We start from the raw sequence: 7,448 nt of genomic DNA on the forward strand, positions 1-7,448 counted from the left end.
ACCATTTATACTAGCTGCATAAGAGACACCATTATACTAGCCTGCATAGAGATACCATTTAATAGCTTCATAGAGAAACACCATATACTAGCTGCTTTAGAGGATACCATTAATATAGCTGCATAGAAGAGCGATACCGATATAATAGCTGCATATAGAACACTTACATAGGACATCTTACGTGCTGCATAGAGACACCATTATACTAGCTGTGGCATTATAATAGCCGCTAGAATAATCATAGCTGCATATAGATACCATTTACTTAGCTGCATAGATAGATACCATTTCAATAAGCCCATATAGGCATAACACATTATACTAGCGATGCATAGAGACAGCCATTTATATGCTGCATATAGATACCATATATTCGCTGACAGCTTAATAAGTTGCATAGAGCAATATCATAGTATCCATATACTAGCTTGGCTATAGAGATACCCATTAAAGTAGTCTGAGATACGATTACGCATAGCATATATCATATATGCTGAACCTTACTCCGATAGAGGATACCATTATATAGCTGCATAGAGACACGCATATTAGCTACTGCATAAGACACCATTAGATTAAATAGCTGCATTAGAGGAGATACCATTATAACTAGGCATGGACCATTAATAGCCTCAGATATCCATTATATAGCTAGCTATAAGAGATACCATATATATCATAGAACAGCATTATAATAGCTGCGATAGGGACACCATTATAGATAGCTGATATGAGAACCATTATACTAGCTGATAGAGATACATTATACTAGCTGCATAGAGACACCTGCTAGTGCCTGATATCGAATAAGCTGCATAGAGACAACCATTATAATAGCTGCATTAGATTTAACCATTATATAGTGCGTAAGACGTATATAGTTGCATAACACCATATAACTAGCATGCGCAACTAGGCATGAGATACATTTATAAGCTGCATAGAGATTAGCATTAATACTAGCTGCATAGAGAACCTACATAGCTGCATAAGAACCATTATAACCTAGCTGCATAGATTACATATACTGCTGCATAAGAGACACCATTATACTAGCTGCAAGCATACACCATTATACTAGCTGCATAGATAGATAACCATTTATATGCATAGAGATATTATCGCATAGAGATACACCATTATACTAGCTCATAGAGACCACCATTATACTAGCTGCATATCAATGACATTATACAATAGCTGATAGAGATTACATTTAATAGCGTGCATCGAGACACCATATAACTAGCTGCATAGAGATCTATAATAGCTGCAAGAGACACCATTATAATAGCTGCATAGAGACACCTCTATAACCTAGCTGCATAGAGAACTACCATTATAACTATCTGCATAGAGAGATACCATATATAATGCTGCATAGGAGAACCATATATAGCGCATATAGACTGCATTAATAGAGACACTCATTAACTAGCTGCATAGAACACCATTATGACTGCATAAGATACCATTATACTACGCGCTGCAATAGAGACACATTATACTAGCGCACTAGAGACCATTATGAATAGCTGCATAGAGAACCATTATATCTAGCTTGCATAATGAGATACCCATTTATACTAGGGCTTGCAATAGATGATACATTATTCAACAGTCATAAATTCTAGCTGCATAGAGCACCATTAATATAAGGCTGCATAGAGAACTAACTTATAATAGCTGCATAGGTTCATACTAGCTGCAAGAGTACATTATAATAGCTGCCATAGAGCACAACCATCTATACTAGCTGCAATTGAGACACCATTTATACTAGCTGCCTAGAAAACCATATAATAGCTGCATAGAGATACCATTATATGAGCCTTGCATAGAGACATACCATTATACTAGCTGCATAGGAGACAGCCCATTATACTAAGCTAGATATAGCACCATTTATAGTCATAAGACCCATGGCATAGTGCAGGAGAGGATACCATTTAAATAGCTGCATATAGAACGCAGTATCGCCTGCATATAGATACCATTTAATACTAGCTGCATAGAGACAACCATCTTACTAAGCGTATAGAGAACACCATTATAATAGCTGTAGAGATACCATCTATAATAGCTGCATATAGGATACCATTATACTAGCTGCCATATAGATACCATATGCCATAGAGGACACCATTAAAAACGCATAGAGGACACCAGTATACTAGCTGCATAGAGACACCAGTATACACGCTGCATAGATATACCATTATAAAGCTGCATAGAGACAGCATTATAATAGCTGCATAGAGAACACCATTATAAAAGCTGCATAGATATACCTTTATACTCTAGCTGGTAATTTAGAAATACCCATTATACTAGCTGCAGGAGGATACCATTATAATAGCTGCATTAGATATACCATTATAATAGCTGCCATAGATATACCATTATTACTAGCTTGCATAGAATACCATTATACTAGCTGCATAGAAGACACCACTATTACTAGCTGCATAGAGACACCATTATACGCTGCATAGAGGATCATTATACTAGCTGCATAGAGACACCATTATACTCAGGCTGCCTAGATTATACCATTCAGATAAGCTGCATAGAAGATACATAACTAGCTCCATAGAGACACCATTATACTTAGCTGCCTAGCATTATACCATTCTATGATAGCCCTTGCATAGAGACCACATATACTAAGCTGATAGAGAACGATACCATTTATACTAGGCTGCATAGAGGACACCATTATACGAGCTGCCTAGATAACCATTATGATAGCCGGCAAGAGCACCATTATACTAGCCTGCATATTAGATACCATTAACTAGCTGCATAGACGATACCATATAATAGCTGCCATAGAAGACACCACTATTGACTAGCTGCATAGAGAGACAACCATTAAACTAGCTGCATAGACGGATACCATTATACTAGCTGCATAGACGAATACCATATAATAGCTGCATAGAGACACCACTAACTACTGCATAAGAGACCACCATTATACTAGCTGCATAAGATTTTTACCCAATTTATACTAGCTGCATAGAGGACACCAATACTAGCTTGCGCATAGAGGACACCATATACTAGCTGCATAGAATACATATACTAGCTTGCATTAGAGACACCATTCTAGCTGCATATAATACCATTATACTAGCTGCATAGAGATACCATTATAATAGCTGCATTAGAGAACCATTATAAACTGCATAGAGACACCACTTATTACTTAGCTGCATAGAGCACACCATTTATACTAGCTGCATATGAGACAACCACTATAACTAGCTGCATAGAGATGACCCATTATACTAGCTGCAAGAGGATACCTTTAATGCTGCATAGGACCACCCACTATAACTAGCTGCATAGAGAACCATTATACTGAGGCTGCCTAGAATATACATTATGATAGCTTGCATAGATGATACCATTATACTAGCTGCATAGACACCATATTACTAGCCTGCCTAGATATACCATTATGGAAGCGCATAGAGATACCATTTAATACTAGCTGCATAGAGGATTAGCTCATTTATAATAGCTGCATAGAGATACCATTATAATAGCTGCATAGAGACCACCACTATACTCAGCTGCAAGAGACACCTTATCTTAGACTGATCAGAGACACCACTATACTAGCTGCATTAAATACCATTTACTAGCATGCATAACGATACCATTTAAATAGCTGCACTAGAGACACCCACTATACTAGCTGCATAGAGACACCATTATACTAGGCTGCCAGGATATACACATTATGATAGCTGCAAGAATACCATTATACTAGCTGCATAGAGACACCATTATACTAGCTGCCTAGATATACCATTATGATAGCTGCATAGAGATACCATTATACTAGCTGCATAGAGATACCATTATAATAGCTGCATATAGATACCATTATTCTAGCTGCATATAGATACCATTATACTAGCTGCATAGAGATACCATTATAATAGCTGCATCCACATAGCTGAGGGGTTCTGATACTATTTCTCTGTGCTGTACACAGCTGAGATATATATGAACAAAGGGAACCTAAGTCAATGGTTGCTTTGTTTCCCTAAGTGTTTTAGTATTAAGGCTGGTGTGTTTCAAAACACAGCATCTGGAATGGTATAGCAACTGCTCTGTGTTCAAATTAGATAAGGACGTGGAATTTGCTGTTTTTTTTTTGTGTGTGTTCCAGCTGCTTTTTTAGAGTGGTAACAGCCCGTGCTATCACTCCCCTCCCAGCCTGAAGCCTGGCTGCAGCACGGGACTCACGTGTCTAATCGTTATTGGATTACATTTTCTGGCTTCATAAAATGCGGTTAAGAGGCACTTTAGACGTACGCTGCATGACCTGCTTTCTGGAGATGGCTATCAGAGGAAAAATGACAGGTCAATCGCTGGGTTATATCCCTAATGGATACCCTATTCACTACGTAGTGCACTACTTTTGACCAGGGCCCTATGGGCTCTATATAGGGAGGAAAGTTCCATTAGGGATGCAGACCTGCTTTCTGCAGATGGCTATCAGACGGAAAGTGACAGGTCAGTCACTGATTCCTGTTTGGACTGAGGCAAAGCGGTTAGCCTCCCCTGAGCACTTTAGAGAGGTAGACAAAAAAAAAAAAACTTCTGGAGAAGTCCGACATGCTGCATATATCAGCACACACTCCTGGCGGAGAGGGATGAGTGTGTGTGTTGTGTGTAATTTGGTATGTGCCGAGACACACACTTACGGGAAGTGGCTCTCTACTCTGGCAGCTGGGGGAGATGGGGGGGAGGGAAGAAGAAGATGACACCCCTTATACTAGCTGCATAGAGCACACTATACTAGTGCATAGAGAATACCATTAATACTAGCTGCATAGAGCCTACTCATTATAATGCTGCATAGAGACACCACTATACTAGCTGCTAGAGAACCATTATACTAGCTGCCTAGATATACCATTATGATAGCTGCATAGAGATACCATTATACTAGCTGCATAGAGACACATTATACTAGCTGCCTAGATATACCATTATGATAGCTGCATAGAGATACAATTAAATACTAGCTGCATAGAGATACTCATTATAATAGCTGCATAGAGAGTACCATTATAATAGCTGCATAGAGACACCACTAACTAGCTGCATAGAGACACCATTATACTAAGCTGCATAGAGACACCCTAACTAGCTGCATAGAGATACCAATATACTGCTGGCATAGAGATACCATTATACATAGCTGCATAGAGCACACCACTATACTAGCTGCATAGAGACACCATTATACTAGCTGCCTAGATATAGCATTATGATAGCTGCATAGAGATACCATTATACTGCTGCATAGCAGATACCATTACAGCTGCAATAGAGACACCATTATACTAGCTGCCTAGATATACCATTATGATTAGCTGCATAGAGATACCATTATACTAGCTGCATAGGAGATACCATTATAATAGCTGCATATAGAATACCATTATTCTAGCTGCATTAGATACCATTATACTAGCTGCATAGAGATACCATTATGAATTAGCTGCAATCCACATAGCTGAGAGGGTTCTTGATACTTATTTCTCTGTGCTGTACATACAGCTGAGATATATATGAACGAAAGGGAACCTAGTCAATGGTTGCTTTTCCCTAAGTGTTTTAGTATTAAGGCTGCGTTGTGTTCAAACACAGCATCGGAATGGTATCAGAAACTGCTCTGTGTTCAAATTACGATAAGACGTGGAAATTTGCTGTTTTTTTTTTGTGGTGTGTTCCAGCTGCTTTTTTAGAGTGGTAACAGCCGTGCTATCACTCCTCCCACCTGAAGCCTGGCTGCAGCACGGGACTCACGTGTCTAATCGTTATTGGATTACCATTTCTGGCTTCAAAAAATGCGGTTAAGAGGCACTTTAGACGTACGCTGCATGACCTGCTTTCTGGAGATGGCTATCAGAGGAAAAATGACAGGTCAATCGCTGGGTTTATATCCCTAATGGATACCCATTCACTACGTAGTGCACTACTTTGGAACCAGGGCCCTATGGGCTTCTATATAGGGAGGAAAGTTCCATTAGGGATGCAGACCTGCTTTCTGCAGATGGCTATCAGACGGAAAGTGACAGGTCAGTCACTGATTCCTGTTGGACTGAGGCAAAGCGGTTAGCCTCCCCTGAGCACTTTAGAGAGGTAGACAAAAAAAAAAAAACTTCTGGAGAAGTCCGACATGCTGCATATATCAGCACACACTCCTGGCGGAGAGGATGAGTGTGTGTGTTGTGGTGTAATTTGGTATGTGCCGAGACACACACTTACGGGAAGTGGCCTCTTACTCTGGCAGCTGGGGGAGATGGGGAGACGGTGAGGGGGTAGGAGGGAGTCAGGGAGGGTGGAGGGGTGACAGGGGAGGGGGGGTAGGAGGCGATGAGGGGTGGAGGGTGAGGGGGGTGAGGGGGGGGTTGGGGGAGGGAGGGGGAGGGTGAAGGGGGTAGGAGATGAAAAGATGACTGTAGCATGTTGTCTGTCACTTATAGGAGATTCAAACATACCAGAGGAGGGGAGGAAGGAGAGAACTAAGAGAGGAACATTTGGTCAAAGAGCAGGGTGAATGACTGAGTATGATGATGAAGAAGAGGTCAAAGAGAAGGTGAATGACTGAGTATGATGATGAAGAAGAGGTCAAAGAGCAGGGTGAATGACTGAGTATGATGATGAAGAAGAGGTCAAAGAGCAGGGTGATCACTGAGTATGATGATGAAGAAGAGGTCAAAGAGCAGGGTGAATGACTGAGTATGATGATGAAGAGAGGTCAAAAGAGCAGGGTGAATGACTGAGTATGATGATGAAGAAGAGGTCAAAGAGCAGGTGAAATGACTGAGTATGATGATGAAGAAGAGGTCAAAGAGCAGGGTGAATGACTGAGTATGTGATGAAGAAGAGGTCAAAGAGCAGGGTGAATGACTGAGTATGATGATGAAAGAAGAGGTCAAAGAGCAGGGTGAATGACTGAGTATGATGATGAAGAAGAGGTCAAGAGCACTGTGAATGACTGAGTATGGTGATGAAGAAGAGTACGGTGATGAAGAAGAGGTCAAAGAGCAGGGTGAATGACTGAGTACGGTGATGAAGAAGAGTTCAAGAGCACTGTGAATGACTGAGTACGGTGATGAAAGGAGAGGTCAAAGAGCAGGGTGAATGACTTAGTACGTTGATGAAGGCACCATACTACTGTACATTATTAATGTTATACTGTTATACTGTACATTATGTAGTTTGATTTAAATCATGTTTTCTTAATTTAACTAGGCAAGTCAGTTAAGAGCAAATTTCTTATTTACAATGACGGCCTACGAGGGAACAGTGGGTTAAATGCCTTGTTCAGGGGCAGAACGACAGATTTTTACCTTGTCCAGCTCGGGGTTCGATCCAGCAACCTTTTGGTTACCGGCCCAACGCTCTAAACCACT

The sequence above is a fragment of the Salvelinus sp. IW2-2015 genome, unplaced genomic scaffold (genome assembly GCF_002910315.2).
Source record: "Salvelinus sp. IW2-2015 unplaced genomic scaffold, ASM291031v2 Un_scaffold1847, whole genome shotgun sequence".
In the NCBI taxonomy this organism is placed as follows: Eukaryota; Metazoa; Chordata; class Actinopteri; order Salmoniformes; family Salmonidae; genus Salvelinus; species Salvelinus sp. IW2-2015.